Source organism: Sorex araneus, chromosome 7, assembly GCF_027595985.1.
Source record: "Sorex araneus isolate mSorAra2 chromosome 7, mSorAra2.pri, whole genome shotgun sequence".
Lineage (NCBI taxonomy): Eukaryota > Metazoa > Chordata > Mammalia > Eulipotyphla > Soricidae > Sorex > Sorex araneus.
In genome coordinates, this window is record NC_073308.1 from 63,233,088 (window position 1) to 63,260,238 (window position 27,151).

Here is a 27,151-nt window from a genome sequence, read left to right on the forward strand (position 1 = left end):
GAAGCCAAACGGAAGGAGCCCAGCAGTGAGGGTTTGCCCTGTGGGGCTGCTGACCAGGACCCCTTGTCCCCAGGAGCAGTCTAGGTGGCAGGGAGTAGGGCAGGGCAGGGCAGAAGCTCGGCTCTGGAGGGGGGAGGGGAGTGGGCAGTTGGGCCTGATTTCCTGGCGCCCCTGGTGTGGCACTGCAGGGTGGAGTTACTGCAACTTGGAGAGAGATGTGCAATAAAATTGGGGGTCACTGCATCAGTGGTGGACAGGTCAGGCCTGGGGATCGCTGGGGGGGGGGGGGGGGACATGTGCTCTGAGACTCCTCCTCTGAGAGGTTCTGTGATGCGCTTCACAGCTCCCCTCACACCCTAAGCTATTCCTGATGGAGAAGGGTGGGACCCTGCTCAGGTTCCAAGCCACTCCCTGCCTCTGTTGTTTCCCTCACTTTGGACTTTCTCAAGGCCAGACATCTCAGCGAAAGACCCATTTTCCCTTCTCCTGCACCTCTTGGGTAAGAGAGAGGCAGTTGCAGATTTCTCCAGAGACAAGGGGGTGCTCCTAAAACACACATACTCACGCACACTTGTGAGGTCCGCCCTCTTCACCCAGTGGCCGAGCCGGGGCTCAGGACAGGGAGCACCTAGAACAACAGCCGGACACTTCCAGCTGTGCGGCGCCGTCGTGCGCTTGCCCGGGTTCCGCTCATGCTCACACTGTCTTTCCTGTACCAGGGAATAAATCTGACTGGAGAAAAGAGCACGTTCCAGCCAAAGAGGAGGCCCCCCGCTCTTCCACAGCCCATGCACATCGGTTCCCATTCAACTCCAGAGTTGGTCCTATTTGAAGGTCTTTAATAAATGCTTGAAAATGGTTGATTATAACATTACGGTGACAGAGGCATCACTTCCCTGCATCGGTGGTGCTGCAAATTAACCGTGAACTCTCGGAGGGCACAGAGCAGAGAAGGATCCCCGAGGAAGTGTGAGGAGTGTGTTTTCTCCCTGCTAGTAAAAGAACGGGACGTTGAATCATTGGCATTGAGTAAAAAAATTCTTCTGTATAAAAATACTTGCTCAGGACCTGAGATAGTATCGTGGATAGGTGCTTGTTTTGGACTCAGTGGACCCCTGTTCAATCTCTGTCCCCACATCTGGTCCCCTAATCACTGCCAGAAGTGATCCCTGAGCACCGTAAAAGTGGCTGCAGGTGTGTCCCCTCAAAGTACTTTATATTTCTTTTCTTTTCTTTTTTTTTTCTTTTTGTGTCACACCTGGCAATGCACAGGGGTTACTCCTGGCTCATGCACTCAGGAGTTACTCTTGGCGGTGCTTGGTCAAGGGACCATATGGGATGCTGGGAATCAAACCCGGGTCAGCCACATGCAAGGCAAATGCCCTACCCTCTGTGCTATCACTCCAGCCCCCAGTACTTTACACTTCTAATAGTAAAAACATGGACTAAAGCAAACAAAAGACTACAGGATGTATATTTAGATAGGTCGCATCACTTATAATCAGAACTGAAAACTTGCACAGATTAGCCGAGGAGCATATTACAAGTGGTAATATGAATTCATACTTAGCCCTATAGGTATAGTCCAGGCTCATTAAATAGTTTTGACTACTGGAGAGAACACAACTGTATTCTAGGCTCATTAAGCTCTTTCTATATTTGTTCTAGCGCACTCAAAAATGATGTGATTGGGGGAGACACATTCCTCTCACTTGCTCCAAATCGCTTTGTTTCATCCATTAAATTTTCTTTACGAGGCTTATTGGTTTCACTGCAACACCGAGAATGTCATGAATTTTGGCGTGAGGGAGGGTGTAGTTGTCCCTCTTCCCGCTCTCATAGGCCTTTGCTCATCACTCTTCCTCCCTTCGCTCCAGAACTCGTTGCTCTGGAACCGCCGTAGTTCCCACCAGGTCCGAGAGTGAATGTTATTGTTTCCTGTGCCCGTTTGTTTGTTTTTGTCATTCCCATCCCACCACAGAGGGAAGCCCTCTCAGAACTGCCTTCCACTTCCTTATTTCACTCTGCATACCTGACACACAGCTCCCCCACCGCACCCCTCCACCTTTATTTTGTCCCCCGACCACAGCTGTCTTATCCAGTCATCTATTGATTTCTTGTTTTTCTCAATCAAGCTGCCTTAAACATAGGGGTGCAAATATCTTTCCTATGAACACTTTCATATCCTTCAGCTAAGTGCCCAGGAGTAGTGCATCCAAATTACTTGGAGTTTCTGTTTCAATTTTTGAAGGCTTCATTATTCTGTATATTTCCCTTTTCCAGTGTGGGAGAAAGAGAGAGATTAGGGTTGGAGATCACATACGCCCTGAAAAGCCATATTGATCCCTTTCTTATTTCTTAGTGGATGGCTACTTGAATGTTATCTCACACTTTGAACTCCTGCTCCAAGAAATCTGAGCAAGACATTGAAAGCTAAAACACCACCCAAATAGGTCCAAAGACATTTGGGGACAGAAGTATATAAGTGAGCAGACAGGGAATTGATCTTGGCATTAGACCACCTCAGCTTTAGCTCAAGAGGAAAATCACTCCGACTGGGAGTGAATCACCAAATGTGGGTTTCACTTTTTAATAAGGCAAAGGAAATAAATCCTAGAATGACCTGCCCTCTCCATCTCTGAGTGAGGGGGAGAAAGTTAGTACATGTGTGTTTTACTCACCATAAAGGATCGCTCGACAAACATTGCAAGTTTAAAATTTTCTAGTTTAGGAAGGGACTGGAGCAATAGCACAGAGAGTAGAGCATTTGCCTTGCATGTGGCCAACCCCGGGTTTGATTCCTCCTTCCCTCTCAGAGAGCACAGCAAGCTACCGAGAGTATCCTGCCCCCACAGCAGAGCCTGGCAAGTTCCCCATGGCGTATTCGATATGCCAAAAGCAGTCACAACAAGTGTCACAATGGAGACGTTACTGGTGCCCACTTGAGCAAATCTATGAACAACAGGATGACAGTCTACAGTGCTTACAGACAGGAAGTAATTTAATACTTGGATTTGCTTTAAAAATTAAATATATTGGGGCTGGAATGATAGCACAGAGGGTAGGGCGTTTGCCTTGCACGTGGCCGACCCGGGTTCGATTCCCAGCATCCCATATGGTCTCCTGAGCACCGCCAAGGGTGATTCCTGAGTGTAAAGCCAGGAGTAATCCCTGTGCATCGCTGGGTGTGACCCAAAAAGCAAAAAAAAAAAAAAATTAAATATATTTACATAGTAGCAAGTTAAGAGGCTCTTTTGAAAGAGAAGGATGTATAAGAAGTTAAAAAATCTGTATTCCTTTCAGCATGATTTAGATTCTCCCCACTTGCCCTGTTCAGGGATCACGGTAGGAAATCCTGTTTTGGGTTTAGGGTCAGCGGCCACCCAGGTGGCTTAAATGAACTGGAGCACATGCTTTGAGTGTGGAAACCCCAGGTTCCATCCTCTGGTACTTTATGGTCCCCAGAGCACTGTGAGGAGAAAGTCCCCAAGTATAGCTGCATGCCCTTCGCCACCCAAAAAAAGGGGGGGGAGGATTTATTACATCTGCCTGAATCTGTAATTCAACAGGACAAAGACACCGTTCACATTCTTTGTGCATAAAGGACACATTGGAAGATCACTATTACATTTTTTCTTTTTTAAAAAACTAAGATTTCTAAAGCCCACTGGATTCACTTGTTGGAGGGCGTGACTGGGAAAGACCCAGCAGGGCTACCCAGGTGGACGACTTCGCGTCTGACTTCTCCCTAGCATTTTCCCGGTTGACCCAGGCTTAGCTATTTGATATTACCAGCATTGCTACATGCTGATTTTCCTTTAAACAGGAGGGTGAGGAGGTTGTGGGGGGTAAGGGTGGGGGTTGGGGCCACACTTGGCAGTACTCCCAGCTTCTTTCTGGCTCTGTGCTCCAGGGACCATGTTTAGTGCCAGGAATCTAATCGGGGTTGGCTGCATCCAAAGCAAGCACCGCAATTCCCTAACTATCTCTGCAGACCCCTGAACGCTGGTTTTTGGGGTAATTTTCACTAGCTAGTTTGCAACTGAACTTGCATTAGGAGATAGGGAGATGACTAGTAGCCATTCATTAGAAATCTTATACAGTGGATCCATTTTTATTAATTTGGGGACCTGGGGTTGGCATCACACCTGCTCGGGGCGCATGATTGGCACCATGGTGGGGAGTGGCGCCTAGCCATGCTATGGGGATCACATGCAGCGCCCCGGGTTTGAACCAGAGTTGTAGTCTGTGCAAATGCATGGCCTGTGCCACTTTTTCAGTCCCTAAAATCACTTTTTAAAGGAGAAAAAGTAAACCATTATAGAGCCACCATTATTAAACTGTATTAGATTTTTGAAATTCCTTCTGCCTTTCCTTTCAACGGGTAGAATTAAATGTACTCCTGACACATCCGGTTAGAGTTTAGATGTACTTGAAGAGCCTTCCTTGCCATACATGACGACAGTTAATTTTCAGATCTGTTACACACCAATATTGCTGTGTCCCTGGCCGCTGCCTAGTTTAGCAGACATCTCGCAGAACAGAGCTGTGGTGGCGACCACTGGCATATGTGCTTCCCCGAAACATGAAAAACCTGCTTGAGAGCTCAGAAAGCTGGAGAAACTAAGGCAATCGAAGTAGCAAGGAGCACCAGAAGCAGAGCCCCTGCAAGACAGAGCAGTCCTTCAGCTCCACAGGCAGCCATGGGCATGGAACCGACTGAAGCCAGCCAGGGCAAGAGAGAGAGGACAGGGCTGGGTGCTTGCTTTGGCCGGCACTGGCTCACGTCCTGGCACCAAGTACGTGTGACCACCATGAGTGACCCTTGAGCACAGACTGAGGAACACATCCGGGTGTAGCCCAAAAACCAAAAATTAATTTTGAAAAACCACAACAGACCCATTGTACCCATTGAACCAGCATCTGTTGAGTGTTCATGCGTGTTGTTGTGCATCCCCACAGCCCAACTGCATGGCGTCTCCAACTCCCTGTTCTGCATTTCCATCTCGGTGGCGGGTATTTCTCGAGTCATCTACTAGAACTTGGATGTTCCCTAAAGCAAAACAATCACCATTGTGCGCCTTAGGAATGGATTTTGTCTGTTGTGAGGGAACCGTATGAATTGTGCCCGTGGAACCGTGCAGGAGGCCCTGTTCGCAACGTTTCTCGCTGTGGGGCTGAGTTGACTGGTGCCGAAAATTGACGTTTTTCAAGTCCTGGTGGTTGTTTTCTTTGTTAGATGGCATAACTTGTAATTTTTAGTTGTGACCCACGAGGGAGAGGAGGGAAACAACAAAGAAATTATTTTAGCAGCAAAAATTAACCTCTGTAGAGCCATTAACACATCCTCTGCAAAAACAAATCGTAAAGTAAAAAGCGTCTTGAAATTACTTGGGGAAAAAAAAAATCAAACAAATTGTATTTGCTAGAGTAAGACGAGCATGTCGGAAGGTTAGATGAGAGTGTGATACTTCATGTGGAATAACCGTCCATTCTCCCTTCTGGCCGTCTCATGACTGACCATCCCATAGTACTGACCATGCTTTATCATTTCTTTCAACTACCCGGAACAAACTGCAGTTGTGTGTTTGTTTTTTGTTTGTTTGTTTTAAGGATAGTAGTAAAGAGCATTAATAGTAAGAACGAGTTTTTACAAGAAATTGGATGGGAACGTAATTATAGAAGTACCATTATTAAGTGGTTTAGGAGATTAAGTTGCTGTAATTAATTTCTCTGAAAACAATCAGAAGTGGGGGTGGCTATGTGCCCAGGCATTGCTCAAGGAGTCTGGGGGCCACACTAAGGCCCCTCAGCCAAGGCAGCCAAGTTGGCCAGTGGTTCATGCAGGGCCCCAGATGTGGAGCTGCTCAGGCCTATGGTGCAGAGAACCTGGGACCACCCTCACAGTGCTGAGGTGGGGGTCATCTCCAGGGCCACACCTGGCGGCACTCAGGTACCATGGCGCCAGAGTTTGAGCTAAGGCTCATGGCGTGTCCCTCACCTCTGATCTAGCCCCCCAGCTGCCTTCAGATCCTTTGTGTGCAATATGCTCCTTAATAATGATTGTGACGATTTGAAGGGCTCCAGTTGCCATCCATACTACAATAGGAATGTTATTTCCCATCTTCATACCACTGGCAAATCGTTTCAAAATCATCTGGACTGAGTATGTCATAGTTACTGAAGCATGGTTACAACTGCGAGCTGAGACCTTAATAAGTCTTTTTCATGTTCCGGAATTTTCCCCTGCATTCCTCATTTCTTCACGAATCCCCTGGTGTAATCCTAGTTGATATTTTATGTCATTGTGCATTTTTCTGTGAGCATGCATACATGCATGCATGTGTGTGTGTGTGTGTGTGTGTGTGTGTGTGAGTAAAGGAGATGCCAGCATGCAGAGAGGCGTGTGCCAGGGACAGTTATGCCCCTGCCGCAGACCAGTTTCCCTTTCAACTAGAAATCGCTGCTCACCAAACCCTGCCACACACGTCATTTCCCGCAGGGACACAGCCATGTTCACATCGGCAGGCTTCTAGCATGGTCTGTCCTCACTATTCTTCATTGGTGGCAAATCAGAAACATCCATAGGAAATCAATTCCCTGCCAATCATTTTCATTTTACGTCACACAGGCAAATCGTCAGGTATTCTTGCCACTGTTCAAGCTTCTATTAATAGGTTGACCCCAACTCTACAATTTGTGTTATTTAAACCACACTCAAGTGTGAACCACCAGTGGTACATGCTACAATAACAGAATCTGCCCCAGAAAACAGATCAGAATTCCATTTCATCATACAAAGCCTCCATGAGTGCTGGGGAAAAGCCTCAGGGGTAAGCGCATGCTCGGCCCACATGACATCTGGGCTTGATTCCTGGCACTGCACAAACAGAAACTCACGAAACGTCCATCAAGGACAATATTTACAGACCTGTTCTAGGAAAGTGTATTTTTTTAACCATGGTGAATTACATACAACATAAAACTTGCGTGTTAACCGTTTTTAGATACATAACAAATGGCGTCCAGTATAGTCGCTTGTGTGTCCCCGTCACCACCACCCCACCCTGTGACGCTTTCTGTCTTGTAAATCTGAAGTGTCTCTGCTCATCACCAGTCACTCCCCATCCTCCCTGCCCTCATCCTTGGCAATCAGTGTTACATTTTGTCTTTAAATATTTTGTTGACATTCCTTTCCAAGTCTTGTCTCTGAGCTTAAACAGCACGTGTCCCCTTGCAGACCGAATTTAACTGCACCCTGTTTGAGGCCACAACTTAATCTCAGGAGCCTGTGTTCAAACCTAGTGTCCCTGTAGGTGATGTTCCTCGTCACTGATATTGACGAAACGCTGCCTGAGCAGTGCAGAAGGGAACATTCCCTGGTTTCATCCCTGAGCGGTTTCTGGCCGAGATCAGTAGTTCTCTCACTTTTGACCAGGAGGTTAATTAGAAGAATTCAGCCGTAGGGCTAGTAGTCACCTCACAAAGTAGCTCCAAACTCTCCTGTATGTGACTCCACAAAACTGTGCTACTAGTCCAGGACCTGGGACAAATTATCCAGCCTCTTCCTGATTTTTAACGGTAAAAGGAAAAGCAGGTGATGCTTAGCTTATGAGGATGTTTTGGCAATTAGAGATGGTGCGTGCCAGTCACCCTGTTCCTCGTGGATGGCGAGTGATGGCTCTGCACTTGTCCCTTGTCGGTCTGGACATACACCACGGAGAACACAAAGCTCTCTAAGTAATTTCCTAATGGAATGGTATAAAATGTCAGGGGAACAATCATTTTATATGTCAAATTCCACCCTCTACGTGCACATTAAATATAAAAGTATGTTTGAATCCACGAAGGAGCTGCTTTGAATCCTGGTGAGAATAAATACCACAGAACTCGGCTGTGGGCCTAGGGCAAGCAGCTTTTCCAATTGTTAAAATAACTCTGTTTTATTATCAAATAGGGTGATGGATGACATTAAAAGCTATAATACTCTTCAGCACCACTTTGTAGGAGAGATTCACTGCATGATATTCAGTGTGGGCCCAGATCAAAAGTCCTAAACTGTAATTTTTTTTTCTCAAAGGGTAATTTGAATTCTAATTTGAAAGAAAATTTTCTTAAAAGTCTGTCCCCATAGACAGATATTCAAGTATCATTTAAAAAACTTTTAGAAGAGAGCACAAAACAGACACTCCCACACACTCACACACACACACACACACACATACACACACACACACACACACGCTCACAAATGGAGACAAAGCTTCTCTGATCCCCATAGATTGATATGGAAGCATCATTTAGTGTTTTGGAGGCCAGAGAGATAATTACAGTGGTAGGGTACTTACCTTGTACATAGTTGACCTGGTTTGATCCCCAACATTGGATATGGTCTCCTGAGCACCATTAGAAGTGATCCCTGAGTACAGAGCCAAGAATAAGCTCTGAACACAGTTGAATGTGGCCCAAAAGTTAAAAAAAAAATTAAAGCTTCTATAAGATAAGGGGAAGCTAAATGTATGCATACATGTGCACATGTATGCACACACATGCCGTGCAAACACAGAGAGTGAAACATCTCTCTGGCTTCCAGATCAGGTCTGTAGGAAGTAGAGGTCACCAGTGACCTATGAAAACCCAAATTAAGACCCATGGGCTTGCTTCTGAGAAGCAGTATGCAGCCAAGCTCACCTATACGTTGTCCTGTCTGGTCAACATAAGAATACGTCATTATTTGTCCATGTCTTCAGGTCAGAAAATGCTGGTGGTTAAATGATGTCGGCAAGTTGGCACAGCTGATAAGAAAGCTCAGACTCAACCCTAAACTGACCCCAAAGTCCATGTCATGTCCTGGCAAACACTTGGGGAAAAGTGGCTAAAATTGTCAGAATGGACTCGATTGGCAGGGTCTTCTGAAAGTAATTTTGTTAAATTCCTAGTGGCTTTCTTTATACATACCTGGCTGTACTTCCCTCTCACTCACAAGCTTGTATCTCTTTAGAAGAAAGTATGGAGGCCAAGACTGAGGGTGCGCTGTTGATCAAGGGTAGCCCTCGTGCTGTCGGCATTGGAAGGATGGGACCTTAATGGACAATATGACAATGGCTTTGTCACAGACGGACTGCCAGTGCCCTGGATGTCTGGGGCTGACTCTCTCGGGTTCCTCTCAGCCAGGCTTCCTGTGATACAATGCATTCTCTTCCTCCCACGGGTCGTAAGCCAACCCTTCTCCATGGCTCAGTGCATGGTGTCAGTTGTAAATGATCTCACTCCAGGAGACTTTCTGTTGAAGAAATTCGAGTCGCTAATCATATAGCACTTTTCTTCAGCAAACTGCTACCAGAGTCGTCGTAGTTGGCACCGTGGTAAAGGCAACAGATGATTCGCTTTCTGAGAGTTCCAAATGCTCTACACCGTGGCTCGGAGTCGGAATGGTTCACATTTTCAATCTGTGAATGTGTCATTGTAGATTTTCTCTGACACATTTAGGGCACCGGGGAGCTAGTCATGAGCACTCTTGTGTGCTGTCTCACTCACTTCAAGGAAGCCCACTCGTGCAAGTCTGTGTTTGCCGAAATGGAAATGGTATAAATGAGTCTTCGGATGGTATATATAGTTCCTTGGTATGTAAAGAGGTACCAGGGAGCCCTTGGAAATCGAAGCAAACAGGTCTGGCCTCAAATAGAATTCAGAACGGATACTAAGTGAATACTGGAAATCCTTTTAAAAACCAATCATTGAGGCAGTTAAAGTAAAATTAACTTTGCTCTGAGTTGTTTTTCATTATAGTAATTAGCTTATTAGTGGTACTTGAGAAAATCCTATTTAACATGGGACCATCTCTTCTGGAGTTAAAGAAATGACTTCAGAGCCAACTACCTATCTTATTTAAAAAGGAAAATCTAAAGCTCAGAGAAAAACCTGCTATCTAAAATGGTCACCTCTTTGCAACCAAGTAATGTTCCTGCTTCATTAGAACTATTCAAATATTATCTGCTTTATCCTTCAGTGAGCCTCACTGAGAAGGCAAATCATTTTCTATGCCTGTATTTTGACAAATCAATTCAGCAAACTGAATATTTGAAACTTAATGGGAATGTGTGACAACGGATTGCTACTATGGCATTTGCTTTACTTGTCCTAATAAATGTGCCCCTCCCCAAATGAAAGTGTCATGGACTTATCCCATTCGGAAGAAGACTGATTTTTTACATCTGATCTCTTATGTACCTTTTTAAAAATATTTGATTGTATCCAGACTAGGGGCTGGAGCAATTGCACAGCAGTTGGGCTCTCGCCTTTCATGCGGCTGACCCGTGTTCGATTCCTTTGCCCCTCTCGGAGAGCCCAGCAAGCTACTGAGATTATGGAGCCTGCATGGCAGAGCCTGGCAAGCTACCTGTGCGTATTGGATATGCCAAGAACAGTAACAATAAGTCTCTCAATGAGAGACGTTACTGGTGCCCGCTTGAATAAATCGATGAGCAACGGGATGACAGTGATACAGACTAGGATTTCTGGGTTACATAGGATTTTACTGTTGAGAAATGTGGCCATTAACACTTTTCTAAAGATTCAGCCATTCACATTTCTGTCATGCTCTCCTCTGACCTATGCCCTCCCTCAGCCCCACCCACATACTTCTTACTTCATACTCTTCTTTTAGTGTGTAGACTTGTGTCTTCTTTTAGAATGACAGTAAAATACACAGGACCTAAAACTTACCTCCTTAGGTATCTCATATTCTGCTCATGACCCTCAGTCCTTTCCCATTGCTGAGTTCCCTGGCCTGTCTTCCTGTCCACATCTCTTTCCCTCCTTCCCAACAGAAACTATTCAACTTCCGGTTCCACACCCCCTGGAAACCACCACTCTACTTCGTGTTTCTGTGTATTTGACAGCCCCAGGAGCCTCATGTGGCTGGTTTTTGCTGCTTAGCATAGTGTCTTCGATAAAAATACTTTTTTCTGGGATGAAAGATTAATTCCTCAGGACATGGTTCACCCAAGTTGCTAATGATGAAAAGTCTATATTTGAATGGCATTCATTAGTGGCAGTAATCTTGAAATGTTGATTGAGTATCTCCTGGGGAGGGGAGGGGTCAGAATGCTGTTCTAGGCTTTAGAGGCCGAGCAGTATTGCTGCCTTCACAGAAAATATGAACACCATGACTTACAAATAAGCAATTATTTTGTATCAAAGAGGAAAAAAAAAAAGAAGGATGAGGGTAACTGGGGTGAGTGGGGCTGGTGGTGTTCCATGATGCACAGTGACATGCTCCTGGGAGGAGTCATCAGGACACAGAGTTGGGCATGAAAATGAGCCCTTGCTTATTTCCTGGGCATATGCAAAGGCCCTGGGGCAGGGAAATGGAGGCTGGAAAGCAGATAAGAGGAAGATGAACTAATGGTCAGTAGAGTTGGGACCCAGAGGAGGTGAGAACCAGTCAGGGAGAACTTCAAAGACCATAGTGAGGCTATGGTGTGGCTTTATTTTATAGCGCAGAACACGGATACACAGGGCTTTGTGCAGCTTCTCAGTGCCTGGCACCCCAGGGTTTGGCACAGCATTAGGAATTGAGGCTGCTGAGGGCCCAGAGTCCTTGGGGCCCACAAAGCACATGGTGCTGGGGCAGGGGGAGGCAGGTGACACCAGGCCTGGCATCAGCTTTTCAGGGTCCACAGAGCATATGGCCCCAACTCCTCCTGAAGATCTAAGGCCTTGATGCCTTTACTAGTATTTCTGAAGCACCACTTTGGACCCCTGTGCTGCCAGGCCGGGCCCTGGGAAGCGGATGGCAGGGAGCCAAGGAGCCTGCCCAGGGTCGGCGCGTCACTGGCTTGGCAGCTCCTCGGCCGGACAGACGTACTCTGCATTCCGCATTCCCCGCCACCCTGCCCTCCTGCCCCCCGCTCTCCTTGGCTTACGCTGGCCACACTGCCACCACCTGTAGCACCTGCTCCTGAGATTCACTTCTCCCTGGTGGAGCTTTCTAGCTCCCAAGCTGCGGTCTCACCCCTGGAGCCCTTTCTAGTCCATAACTCCCAAGACCCAGGAGGCGAGGGACTCAGTAACTGGACGTGCTGTAAACCCTGTATCTCCTCTTCTTTGCCTATAGATGCCTGACGGGGAAAGTCTTGTGCCAGATCAGAGAAAATACAGCATTAAACGTGTACCACAGGGTGGGTAGCCACGGCGGCTCATTACCTTGAAGATTGGGTCTCCAAGGAGTGGAGCGCGGTCATTCATGCTTAATAATGGTCTTTGGAAGCCATCTGTATCCATTACTATTTTTACATTGCCGCGTTCTTTGGAGAGCTTCCTTGAGATCCACTTTGGTGTTGGTTTTTCTGACCACTCCTTTGTCAGGCACAAAGACTCTTTCTGTTACTGGCCTGTGTTACAGTGACTTGCTCCAGCCTCCCTCGTTCTTAGGGAGACCATTAAGAGAAGAGAGTTGGGGCTGGAAAGATAGCACAGTGGGCAAGGCACTTGCCTTTCACAAGGTCAACCAACAGGTGTTCGATCCCCGGCATCCCATGTGGTCCCCTGAGCACTGCCAGGAGTAACTCCTGAGCATCTCCAGATGTGTGTGTGTGAGAAATAGAGGGGGAGGGAGGGAGGAAGAGAGAGAGGGAAGGAGGGAGAGAGAGTTATTTTTGACTTATAGAATCAATCCAATGGTAACATTGGGGTGAAGGAAAACATTATTGTGGCTTCAGGAGGTGGATATCCAGGCGAGAGCTAAGTGTGTGGTTTCCATGTGTGAGATCTGGCTTCCGTGAGGGTTCTCAAGTACCTACATTCCTTTTCTCCCACCCCATCTTCTTGGTCTGTGGACCAAATGGATGAAAAGAGGGACTTATGTAAACTGATTTAAATTCAAATATGAAACCATGTGAGCTGTCATTTTAATGCTCAGAGAAAGGCTTGGTGTTGGATGGAGTTGTGTTGAGGTTTCTAACTTGGGACGCTTAGAATGTAGCCATCACTGCTTGCTCCATCTTGTTTTCATGGACTACCTCTTCGGAAGCTGTATGGGAGCTGGAGTCCTCTGCAGATCAGATCATTTAAGTGAATGATGCAAATAGCTTGGGAAGCTCATTCAGAAACTGTTTTAGTGTGTTGTGTTGTGTAGTGCCTGTTTCTTGGGATGACAATTGACAACGCTGTTATTCACTCATTATTAAACCATTTACTAACCATCCAGGGCCAGAGATGTGTATGTTTCTGTTGGGTTCAATCCCCAGCGTTGCCAGAATAAAAGAAAAGAGAAAGAAAACCATGGCACACTCTTTGACTCTGTGAGCTTGAACAACTTTATGAATTAGTCTCCTTAGTACCATGTCTTTGAATTTTTTAACATAGGCCCTTTGACTTCCAAAAAGACACAAGACAATAGAACTAATTTCATTCCAACTTTCTAAAGCTACCGAAGGGCCTCAGTATGGAAATAAATTTGATTGGACTAATGAGCTATCTTAATTATGATTTCTTTCCCAAAGTAGAAAATCCTTTTGGATTATCAATTGCAGCATTTTTAGTGTCTATGACCCTCAAAGGAAATTAATATGTTTGTTGAATTCTGTTACCGTCCAGATGCTGTTAGCAGTTGTGGTACCTCTGTGTTCACTCTCTACTTTGTATTTCTTTTGTTGGTTTGTTGGGGGGCCACCATCGTGGTGCCCACAGCTTACTCCTTGCTCTGTGAGAAGGGACCACTCCTGGTAGGGATCAGGAGACCAAATGGGTTGCCAGAGACCAAATCCTGGTCAGCCACATGGAAGGCAAGTGCCCTGCCCACTGCACTATCTTTCTGGCCCCCTACTCTGTATTTCTTATATGTATGAACTCTTGAGTGTCAGCATTGGCAGTGGCATCTTCTAGTACCCAGGAATTGAGGCAGTATTCCTTTTCTCATTTGGAAGCTGTTGGAAATTGGACCCAGGTACTCACACAGGGAAGACATTTCCTACACAGCTGATAGATCACAGGCACCAAGGCAGGACTTCTTAATTCAGTTAACCAGCTGGGTAATGAGATGTATATTCCTTAGAATGGAAATTTGTTTTTAACATTTTATTGTTGGAGAGATGTTATCATTCTTCTCTAATAAATAGTAATAATATTTGACCATACTGATTGTTATTTAATGAAGTTCATAGTCCCTTAGTACTATGAATGCAAAAATAGGGATGTTCATAGTGTAAAGGTCAAATATCCATCATGGGATGATGGGTTTTAGTTTCTCTCATATGGATTGTTCCCATTTTCTAAGGTGACTAGTTTGAGAATAACTATGGGAAAGGTCATTATTGAGGACTGTTGCTGAGTGCCATTTGTATGTGTGACGTTGAGATCCTTCACACACGCCGGGAAGGCCCTCTCTCACTGAATCACATCTCAGCCATCATTTGTTCATAGTGACTTGTTTATAAAAATGAGTGGCTGCCCCAGGTTGTCTGGTGTGATTTTTAATAGCACTATTTTTCACACTCAGAAGTGTTTGGATAAGGAGCTGTGATTATTTCATTTATGACACATTATTGTGACCTACAATGTCTGGCTGTATAAGTGACACGTTCTCAAAGCTTTTAATTAAAAAAAAATTAAATGCTTAAACAATGACATATCAGCAACTGCTAATTATTAAGAAGTCATATTTATAAGTTTATTCTGACACTGTCGGATAAGTTGACTGTGCTTTTTTTGTCTATACATAAGCGAGTTTAGTGGTTGATTCTTTGTATGCATAGTCTTTGCCCTAAGTGAGTTATTCTAGGATTAAGGCTTTTTTTTTTTTTGGTCATAGGGTTTTCCTAAAACAATCAACCCTTCTTTTTTTTATTTCACCAGGACTAGAAATTTGAAAATGAAAGTACAGGTGCCAGTGTCTTAAACTGGCTCTAAAAGATTTATCCAGGGACAAATATAAGCCCTCCAAAATCTTGTAGAAATGATGGTAGCCCAGTAACAAAGTTGGTTTTGCTTGTTGTAATGCCTAGTCAGTGTATTCGATGCCCTGCATGTTCTGTCTTTTCTGCTTCTTGAGAATCGCAGAAAGATAAATTATATTCCTTTCTTCCAGGAGGCCTGGGGTGGAGCTGGGAGCCCTCCACAGACCTTCCTTGGCCTCGACTCACAACACATAACTTGACCCAGAGCGCAAATTTGTCCCTGGTTTCTGGCAAGTGGCAATCTGCCAAAAGAGAAGTTCTGTGGAAAAGGGGGAAAGACATGTTTTTTTTCCTCCTTATAACTGGACAAGGAGGAACTATGTCGATAAAGATGAAAAAAGGATAGCTTTCATTCCACAATTTAGTAATCTAGTTGCTGATTAATACTGAGTTGTTTGCTTTTTAAAATCACTGCTGGTTCAAGGAGAGAAAATTAGATATATTCTAAAGCAGAGCTATGTTATTATACTAACCATTGTTTAATTATAGTTTTTTTCATAGGAATGAAGAAATAAAACGTCCTCAATTAAAAAAATTCTTCTGCATTATACATCATTGTTTTGGGGCCAGAGAAATGGCACGTGTCTTAAAACACTTGCCTTGTGCTCAGCAAATAGAGCTTGGTTCAATTGCTGGCACCATATTTGATCCCCTGAGCTGGGGATGACCCCAAGACCAATAAAGTATAGTAATTGTGTGGAGATACTGGGCATACACTGGAAGTGGACAGATCCTGTGATGTAAACTCTGACATAGTAAGGCAGTTCAAAGTAGAAAAACTGAGATCAGATTTTAGAGTCATTTTGTTGTCTTTAGTTTCTGTTGTTGTTTGGGATATTCAGGACTTAGTCTTGGTTCTGTGCTCAAAATCACTCCTTGTGGTGATCATATGCAGTTCTGGGAATTGAACCACGGTTGGCCTTGTACAAGACAAGTCACCTAAAGTTTGTATTTTTTAACAGGGGATGGATAGGAAGTACACTGAACCTCTATGCTATTGATTTCTTACATTTTTCAATAGATCACTGTAGCACTATATCACTGTCACCCCGTTGCTCATCGATTTTCTCGAGCGGGCACCAATAACGTCTCCATTGTGAGACTTGTTACTGTTTCAATAGGTAACTTTTAATTTTACTATGGCAAATTTTAAAAATCCACAGAGATAGATATAACAGGTATCAGGAAACTTGGGGTATCTTATCACTGAGGTTCAACAATAACTAGTCCCTTGAACCCTATCCCCCATTTTTTTGCCTCATAGAATTATTTTACAATGTATCCCAGCACTTTTACAACATTGATCTTTGATAGGATTCTTCTTCAGAACATATAACTCCGGACTGGAGAGGTGTTCAGGGAGTAAAGCACTTGTGTTGCATGCCGCTGACCCAGGTTTGAAACCTGGGCCCAGCATGTTACCCTGAGCACAGCTAGATGCAGTGAGCACCCTGGGCAGGTGAGGCCCAAACCCCCTCCAAAAAAGGAGAAAATATATAGCTAAAGAGCCAAGATATGTTATAGGGCCAGAAATAAACCCTGAGTACCACAGGTACACACCCTCACACACACACACACACACACACACACACATAAACAATTTTTTTAACATTCAAAAATATATATAACTAAGTAGAATTGTCAGTTTAAAATGTCAAACATAATTTCACTCAACAATTATCATGGAAGCTTTCCTTCGTGGACTAGGTGTCTTGGTGACTGTTCCAATCAGGAACCCAGCAAGCTGCACAGATCTTAATGTCCTAAACAGCAAATAACTTGCATTCTAGAAAGTAGAAACTGTCGTTTTCAATGTGATTTGTTAACCATACCAAAGGTCTTGCAAATGTTTTCATGCGAGGCCATAAAACAGCAGATGTTGTTTAGCCCAAATAGCCTGTGAAAATATTTTCATGTATAAGACAGCAGATCTTTTTAGTTTAACTTTTAAAGGATGTTGATTTCTCGCTTCCTTCCCTCCTATCTGCCGTGGCGGGAGCTGCTCGCTGGTGTCGTGGATTCAGTCCACAGAATATGCTCAAGCGTCAGTAACCATGCCAGAGATCGGGCTGGCCTTTGCAGACGCTTGGGGTTTATAATCACTCATTAGATCAGGCTGTGTATTTCACAGGACTTGGTAGTAGGTTATTTTGCCTGCAAAATGAACATATAAGCATGTTTCCGTGATTGTGACAAGTCTTTTTAATTTATATTTTAGGCTTTTTCTTAAGGCATCACTGTATCACTGTCATCGCATTGGTCATCAATTTGCTCTAGCGGGCACCAGTAACATCTCCATTCTGAGACTTGTTACTGTTTTTGGCATATTGAATATGCCATGAGTAGCTTATCAGGCTCTGCTGTGTGGGCGAGATACTCTTGGTAGCTTGCCAGGCTCTCCAAGAGGGGCGGAGGAATCAGACTCGGGTTGGCCACATGCAAGGCAAATGCCCTATGCGTTGAAAGTGCTATTGCTCCCAAGAAAGTGCTATTGCTCCAGCCCTTTCTTAAGGTAAAGGGACTGAATTGAAAAGTTTTGACTGGTTTAGTCGGGCTCCAAGTTCATCTGGGCCTGGAATCGAAGGCTTCACTTCCAGGACAGAAATGTTCTTCTAGGCATCATGGCATCATGTTTCACACAACGCTCCTTGAACAAAAAACCTTTTGAGTGCATAAAGCTGTCACAGGCATTGGTATAGTCATCATGGGCAAAAATTAACTTGACCCCTACGATCCAAGACATCCTTTAGATTAGACCCTCTTCAGCATTTTCCATCCATAACCCCATTTCACACACACAAAAAAAACTTGACCTAACCATGATTTATTTCCATATATAAAATGGTTCAAAAATAAAACATTTACTGCAAATAAATCAGAAATTTATTTTTGAATGATTTTTTTAAAGATTTTTTTGTTTGAGATCCCCATGTTCAGTTACGTGGTCGCATGTTGGAATTACAACCCGTGGCCCAAGAAACTAGGCTTCATCTAGTTACTTTTTGTTTGGGGGGGACAGGCCACTTGTAGCAGTGCTCAGGGTTGACTCCTGGTTCTGTGCTCAGGGAGTGTTCTTCTGATGCTGAGGAACCCATATGCAGTGCTGGGAGTGGAACCAGGATCAGCTGCATGCAAAGCAAGCACCTTGCCTGCTGTACTATCTCTCTAGCCCCAAGAGGCTGAATTTTCCAGGGAACTCAGAATGAAAACAATCCTATTTGGTCAACTGTAGGCCATCATGCATGTGGATAACCTTCACATCTTGGAATTCTCTTGGGTTTTCAATTACAAAAGTTTCTTTTCAGTAGTCAGACATTCGAAACTTGAAAAGGTGCTTGAACCCATCTTATTTTTTAGCAAATAAAGGGATGGGAGTGGGATACTAGGAAACCACCCATACAGTTGAATGTATGACTTAAGAAGTGTAGTTTCACTCTCCATCCTTCATGTGGAACATGCACCTGTATTTTTATTCCCTCCTTCTGCTTCATTAGAACTGAGCAGGCGAGCATAAGTGGAACATGGGCAGAACTTCACTAAAGCAAAGATACTGGGTATTAGGTAGGAGGATCTGTCATTTAAGATACTGTGGTCTATAATTCATTTTCCAAAATCCAACACAAATTGACTTCAGTTTTATTGACACATAAAAACACTTTTAAAAATTAAAGCACTTTTAAAATAATTGTGCTAATTTGTAAATAGTCCAGAGTGGAGGAAATATCAGTCTTGGTTAATATGGAAAATTGGAGCTGGAGTCATGGTAATGCAAGTAGGGCATTTGCCTTGCATGTGGCCAACCCAAGTTTGATTGCCAGCATCTAAATATGGTCACCTAAGCACCACCAAGAGGGAGTTATTCCTGAGTTCAGAGCCAGGAGTAACCCCTGAGCATAGCTGGGTGTTACCCAAAGAGACAGTGTATATAATATTTAAATCACTGTATCGCTGTCATCCCTGCTGTTCATTAGTTTGCTTGAACGGGCACCAGTAACGTCTCCATTGTGAGACTTGTTGTTACTGTGTTTGGCATGTTGAATAAGCCATGGGTAGCTTGCCAGGCTCTCTGAGAGGGGCAGAGGAATCGAACCCGGGTTGGTCGTGTGCAAGGCAAATGCCCTACTCGCTGTGCTATTGCTCCAGTTTAATATTTAAATATAAATATATAAATGTAAATATATAATATAGTATAAACATATAGACAAACATATATAAATAACAGTATGGAAATCCAGGTACTCTTCATTGCTCTGATCTCCCCCCAAGTGCTCATTTCATCCCAGAGTTGGCTTTCAGAAGCAAACAGAACAAGGAGCCGCACGTTTGTGTATCGGAAGGGAGAATGCAAAGAGGCAGAAGAGACTAGGGATCAGCTTCCATGGGAGCACACATGCTTCACATATGAGAGGTCCCGAGTTCAATGCCCCATCTCACCTGTCTTCAAGCACCTCCCAATATAGACCCTGGTCCCCAAGCACAACTGCTACAGTAACAACAATCTTTAAAAAAATATGTTGAAATAAGCAAAGGGCCAGTAAGGGCAGCGCAACAGTCTGGAGGACATACTTTGCATATAGGAGACCTGGGTTTGGTCTCCAGACCTCACTGACCCCTGATCGAGGAGCTAGGAGGGTCTCCTGAGCATTAGGAGCATTTGGTCCAAAGACAAAACAAGTAAAGAACGAATGTCCATAGGTATCTGTACACCACCAGACCATTGGCCAGATAGCCAGTGATCCCTTGAGAACGTTATTGTGGAGCCTGAGGTTGGTCCTGCCCTGGAGACTAGAGCCACTGGCCTCCAGGCCTGCGAGCATAAGAACTCTGGGAACAGGTGAGGAGAGCACTTAGAGTCCCTCTCTGTTTCTCTGTCTCTCTGTCTCTCTATCTCTCTGTCTCTCTGTCTCCCTGTCTATCTCTTTCTCTCTGTCTCTCTGTCTCTGGCGCTCTCTCTCTCTCTCTTTCTCTCTCTCTCTCTCTCTCTCTCTCTCTCTCTCTCTCTCTCTCTCTCTCTCTCTCTCTCTCTCTCTTTCTCTCTCTCCTCCTCCTCTTCCCTCTCCATCCCTCCCCTCCCTTCAGGGCTTAGTCCTGGCTCTTAGTCCCTGCTCAGGCTCACTCCTGGCGGGGCTCAAGGGGCCGTCTGTGGTTCTGGGTATGCAACCAGACCCAGCAAAGTGCAGGGCAAGCTCCTGAATGCGTGCTTTATCCCTGGCCCTGAATTTCTAGTTCTGCTAGGAAGGGTGGGGATAAGGGCTGGAGGCCGCCGGTAGTAATGTTTGCTGTGTGGTCTCCTTAATCTCCAGCTGCCCCTGGGGAAAATAAGCTTTGTTGAGGTGGTTGTGGTGGGGCTCTCACAGCCCCTCTGGGGAGTCTGCTGTGGGCATCCTTTGACTCAGCCTGAATCAGAAGAGATAGCTGTGGGCATGGTGGAACTTTCTGGAACTATATGAAGTGTCTCTGGGATGCACAGGTTAATTCGTTGTGAGCCGAGCACCTCTGCCAGAAGCAACACAACCCAGAGGCTTTGTTTTCTCTTCCTTGGGTTCACCTTCTTGGCTTATTTGTGTTTGGGGGTCATACCCAGTTGTATTCAGGGCTTACTCCTGGCTCTGCACTCAGGATCACTCCTGGCAGTGCTTGGGGGACCATATGTAGTTGCCAGGGACTGAACCCCTGTCTGCCACATGCAAAGGTTTGTACCTTACCCGCCGTATCTTCAGCGTCTCACGCTCACTATTCAACGTTGGACTCACACGTGCTTTGCTTGGCTTCCGACAGGGCCCCGAGAGAAGGCTTCGCAGCCTCCGTCTGGCCTCTGGGCTCAGTTCATCTCTCATGAGTCTGAACCATGTGTTTCTTAGTCCTCAGAACTTCAGCATTGTTTGCTCATCTCCTCTACCTGTCTAACACCTTTCTTGGCATAACTACCAGCTGGGACCGTGCCCTTGGTTATCCCTTGTGCCAGTCGCCAGCCTGCAGTGGAAAGATACATTGTGTGTTCAAAAGCTGTTATTATAAAGCCTTCAATACCAGGTTTCCCAAATTGCGTACTTGAACTTTGCATATTTGTTTTATTTTTTTTTAACTCAGTGATCAAATTTCAGTAACTCTTTGGGGTTTTTTAATTAATTTATTTTTTTTATTGAATCACCGTGAGAACAGTTACGGAGCTTTCAGGATTAAGTCTCAGTCATACAATGATCAAACACCCATCCCTTCACCAGTGCACATGTTCCACCACCAAGAACCCCAGTATACTGCCCCCTCCTACTCGCCACCCCGCCTGTGTGGCAGATGATTTTCACTTTACTCTCTCTTTACTTTGATTACATTCAGTTTTCAACAGAAAACCCACCATTATTATTTGGAATTTCTCCCCCAACAATCAGACCTGCCGAAAAGGCATCATTAGATCATTTGTTTTCTATTTCTGATAATGAAGAGCATATGATGTTGCACGGCCGCAAAAGCAGCCACGCGGTTTTGGAATTCTGGTATTTTAGTAATTAAGTCCAGAAGTATTTCTGCCAGCAGCCACTGCGTTTCGAGATTGGTTTGTGTGCCTCTGGGATCATGGCCACTCAGGGGCGAAGGAGCCTTTCCTGAGCAGTTTTTTTGTATATCAGGAAAGGACAAATAGTCCTGGTACCCACATACTGGAGCCATGTTAGTAGAAGCTCAGTGTGACCGGGGTTCCATCTGGAGAAGGCGGGGAGACTACACCTTCTCTATCTGGGGCACCCCGGTGTTGTCAGCCTGGTCTGGGGTCCGGAGCATTCTCTGGCTTGCAGTGCCTGCTGGCCAGGATTCTTTACTGCTGAGTCCGGCAAGATCAAATTTTAGTAACTCATAAACAAAATATTTTAGCATGGTCTTTTGGTGCCAGAAATCTATCCACCTCTCTAGCCCAGATATTTGTAAAACCTCCCGTTTTACTGTCTTTCCATCAAAAAATTGGGCATCATTGAAATATTAGACTTTGTTTATCAAAAGATAGCATTAAGGAAGTACCAAAAAAGTGGAAAACCTAAGAAAACTTCCACAGTACCTAATATATTGAGCAAAGAGCTCTTTCCATAATACATAATAGAAATAGATGCAGTATTGATATATTTAAAGATAAATAACCACTGGCAAAATATTTTGTAGAGCTTGTTTTTATAATTATAAAATGCTGGAAACAACCTTAATGACTTACATAAGAGTAGCTAAGTAAGTCCTGGTATACTACACAAAGGAGTCCCCTATGACTTCATAGAGAGACAAGAAAGATCTTTCTAAATGAAGGTGAAGAAGATTTTGTTAAATGGCAACAGCAAGGGATAGACTAAGCATATAAATATAATGCTTTTGATCATGTGAGAAAAAATGGAAGATCTAATATGCATACACATCTATATATTTGTGCAAGAGTAGAACAGAATCATTGCAGCACTGTTTACAATAGCCAGAATCTGGAAAAAACCCGAGTGCCTGAGAACAGATAACTGGTTTAAGAAACTTTGATACATCTACACAATGGAATACTATGCAGCTGTTAGAAAAGATGGAGTCATGAACTTTGCATATAAGTGGATCAACATGGAAAGTATCATGCTAAGTGAAATGAGTCAGAGAGAGACAGACATAGAAAGATTGCGTTCATCTGTGGAATATAAAATAACAGAATAGGAGACTAACACCCAAGAATAGTAGAAATAAGTACCAGGAGGTTGGCTTCATGACTTGGAAGCTGGCCTCACATATTGGGGGAAAAGGCAGCTCAGATAGAAAAGGGACCACCAAGTAAAATGTGGTTGGAGATCCCACCCGGGAAGGGAGATGCATGCTGAAGGTAGACTATAGATTGAACACGATGGCCACTCAATAACCCTGTTGCAAACCACAACACACAAAAGGAGAGAGAGAACATAAGGGAATGCCCTGCCACAGAGGCGGGATGGGATGGGGGGATGGGATTGGGGGATGGGAGAGATAATGTATTCATTGGTGGTGGAGAATGGGGACTGGTGGAGGGATGGGTTCTCGAACATTGTATGACGGAAACACAAGCATGAAAGCACGAAAATGTGTAACACTGTAACTGTACCCTCATGGTGATTCACTAATTTAAAAAAAAAAGAGTAGAACAGAAGTTATAAAACAGAAACTGATGAAATTGCTTATAAATAAGTATTGGATCCTGTAAGGCTTAGAAAGGAAATAGCAATGTGGACTTATGGACTCATGGGTGACAATACATCAGTTTATATAGTATTTATACAGTGTGTGTATATATATATACATATATATACACACATATATATTTATAAAGGCATGGTCCTCTATGTATATAGATGTTTCCTTGTTCTGTCTCCTAAGCAGTTCAGAAGCATTGAGTGCACACCTAGTACCCATATTTTTATTTCTATTAGCATTCTCCAACAAAAGAATCAGGATCTTGAGGAAGGTGTTGGTGAAGGGAACAGGTAAGCTGATCCTAGAACATGAGTGGCACTAGAAAGTCCAGGAGCCCACAGAATGATGAGGGCATGTCAAAAGAACACAAGAGCCAATTCGAAAGGATCCCGTGAAAAAATCCGGAGCAATTTCAACAACAAAATAAATGAATGATAGTTTCAGATGATAAGCCATAGCGCAAATTAAATTCCCCTCATTCCATTCATGCTAAGTATGGAAATGAGGAGAACGGAGCAGTTCTTCCTTAAAGTACAACTCCAGGAGCTAGACAGTACAAGAGATAAGGCGCTTGCCTTGAGAGTGGCCGTCCCCAGTTGGAATTTCTGGTACCACATGGGGTCCTCTGAACACCGCCAGAAGTCATTCCCGAGCACAGTGCCAGGAGTAGCCCCTGAACACCTCTAGCGGTGCTAAATGGAGAAGAAATGAGGAACCTTGGAAGCCGCCACTCGGTCAACACCACAGATTGGCAGTTGTAAATAAGTTAGCTGCTCTTTCTAGGGTGATAAAAATATTCTTTCTCTTTCTTTTATGGGCATATGTATATATATATATATATATATATATATATATATATATATATTTATCCCAACTTATTGAGTCAGGCGGTGCTTTTGATCTCTTAAAACAAGAGCCAGAATGGAGCAGAAGGTCTTTGAAAGATTTTGAAGAAACTATAATTTAGGCAGCAATGGAAGGTATGAAACATGTTGCCTTAATGTTCACCTTTTATATTTCAGTTACTCTTCTGTGGTACATATCTGAAGGAAAATTTACTGATTCTTAGGCATATCTCAGGAGAGTCTAATTAAAGGCTTTACTTTGTCTACATTTTACTAACATAGCCACGGACTACAGTCGTCTCAGAGTATCAGCGCTTACTGGAGTCAGTTTCTGCCCAAAGCTAGCACATGTGCTAGTAAGTTATAAACATCTTTCCTGAGAGAAGGGAAATGACCCTGTGAGTAATGGAGCAGAATGCCAGATGTTTGAGTTAGCTTAGCTAAGAGTATAAAAATATTAGGATTATGATCTTCTCGATGAATCTGCTGTTAAATACCTTGCATTCACTTCATTTTCTCAGGAGGTTGGTTTTTGTTAATAAAAAAAAAATGTTTTTCATGGTTTCAGTTTTTTGTTTGTTTTTTTTAGTGACATTTTCCTGGAACTAAGTAAATCTGTTACAAGTATAGGAGAGAAATTGAAATTTTCTTTTCAAAAGAGCTCTAATTATTTCAAAATTAGTCAAGTTTTAATATTCACAAATTACATGTAATTCATTAGGAGATGAAAGGAATGAATATTTTCTAAATGAATATTTGTGTCAGCTTCAGCAGTGAAAAAAATGAAACTCCTACAGAATTCATAAAATTATTATGTATAAACTTTGGAAAACAAACTTCCGGAGATGAGGAAATTCATATTTTTATATCTATCTTTTGAGACAGAGTCTAATGTTGTTTCATAATGAAATATATTGGCGAGCATTAACTCATATTTCCTAATGTGTAGGTGGATAAGCTTTTCTCGAAACGAGCACAGCGTTTTCTAGACTCTGGTTTTATCCGCAGAAAATCTCTGTCATTTGTCACGTCATCCAGTCAGTTCACAAGCATCTAAAACCATATCAGTCAGGGCGGAGGTTGGCTCAGCCTTAGAGCCCACTGTGTAGGAAGGGAATTTGGGATATTGTATCCCAGTTTCTCAGTAGAAAGAAAAAAAGTCTTTTCATCAACTCTTTCTTCATGGCTTCTAGTTGGCCCACAAAATTTTGCAGTTTCAGTTTTTCATACAGGACAGCCTGGCTCCATAATGCCCAAATCCTTAATTTCTAGTCATACACCCCTCTTTTTTTTTTTTTTTTGCTCAGCAGTTTTGCCTTGTTCTGACACCAAGAGGAAATACTTGATTAACACGGGCATGAGAAGCCGTAATCCGCTTTAATTTCAGCTGCCTTTCCTAAAATAGGAAGGAAAATAAACTAGTACTTGTCAGTTCCCTTCCTTTGAGTCAGAGCGGCACAACCTTTTGTTTCTAGCAATCCTATTGGATGTTGTGATCATCGTGCCTCGGAGTTGTACAATCATGGCAGATGGAGGGGTCCAGCCCATCTGGTTCAGCTTTGAAGCCCAAGCATCCCCCAGCCCTACTCCCCCCGCCAGGCTGCCCTATCTCTTGAAGCTTAGAGTCTGGTGAACCCCATGAAATGTGGAAACTCTTCACACAGTCTCCTGCCCTGGACTAGCCGTGCTGGGCTCTGTCAAGCCGTGACAGAGCTTTATCTTCCAGGGACTCTGGAATCCGCAGGGCTTTGCCGCCTCACTGTTTCTCAGAGACGGTTTGCACATGCCGGCCCCCATCATTCCTTCAGAGCCTGCTCTGGGTGTGCCTTTGTCTTTACTGGGGAAAGAAGTGAAATGGATAGAAACGTGGGCTTTGACTCTCGGATCATGAAATGGGTAGGATTCCTCTCATGATGATGAATATGTGCGTATGTGTAGAAAGTCTCATAAAAAAAAATCTTCAAAATGGGGGGCTGGAGCAATAGCACAGCGGGTAGGGCGTTTGCCTTGCACATGGCCGACCCGGGTTCAAATCCCAGCATCCCATATGGTCCCCTGAGCACCGCCAGGGGTGATTCCTGAGTGCATGAGCCAGGAGTGACCCCTGTGCATTGCTGGGTGTGACCCAAAAAGCCAAAAAAAAAAAATCTTCAAAATGGAACTGGAGAGATAGTACAGCAGGTCACCTTGCATGTGGCCAACCTGAGTTCTCTCCTAGGCACCACCTAAGGTTCCCTGAGTCCAGAAATGATCACTGAGCACAGAGCCAGGAGTTATCCCTGAACACAGCCAAGTGTAACCCCAAAATGGAGGAAAAAATACGCAGACACAAAATCTTTAAACTAAAACTCAGTATATTCTTTCATGGGCTGGAATGATAGCACAGCAATAGGGCGTTCGCCTTTCACACAACCGACCCATGTTCGATTCCTCCGCCCTTCTCGGAGAGCCCGGCAAGCTACCGAGAGTATTGTGCCCACACAGCAGAGCCTGGCAAGCTACCCGTGCATATTGGATATGCCAAAAACAGTAACAATAAGTCTCACAATGAGAGATGTTATTGGTGCCCACTCAAACAAACTGATGAGCAACGGGATGACAGTGATATTCCTTCACCATAAAATCCTTGCCTACCCAGCCAATGCTATTTACTGTGTGATATCCCTTTCTTCCTGAGATGAGCTGCCCTGTTTGCTAGGTTCTGTCTCTCTTTTCTTTCCACTTTGGTTGGTTTGGGTGATGCACCCAGCTGTGTTCAGGCTTTACTCCTGACTCTGCATCTAAGATCACTTCTGGTGGAACTCAGGGAACTGCATTTAGTACTGGGGATTGAACCCTTGAATCCAAGTAGACTGCATACGAGGCAAGCACTTACCCACTGTGCTACTCTTTGGCTTGGGTCCTTTTTTTTTATAATCCTGCTTATTTTGATATTTTTGATTCCTTGGTCTTTCCCATTTCACTTAATCCCTTTGTTCTGTTTAGTCAGTATACATCTGTGCTCCTTTCTCACTCAATGCCTCCCTCCCATATTCAGTTCTCAGTTTTGTTCTATATGTTCAGCAGCCTTTAGAATATTTCTGTGTCTGTTTATTGAAGATGCCTAGGCCATAAGAAGAAGAAAATGTAACTTCCGAGTCTTGCAAACTTGTGATTGTTTCCCACTCCTGC

The 27,151-nt window shown here is 44.1% G+C and overlaps 1 protein-coding gene across 1 annotated transcript in view; it reads left to right on the forward strand.

The window, feature by feature from the left end:
* Window positions 1-27,151, forward strand: part of NR3C2 (nuclear receptor subfamily 3 group C member 2) — a 331,105-nt gene that overhangs the window by 176,129 nt on the left and 127,825 nt on the right. The gene's annotated exons all lie outside the window — the stretch shown is intronic.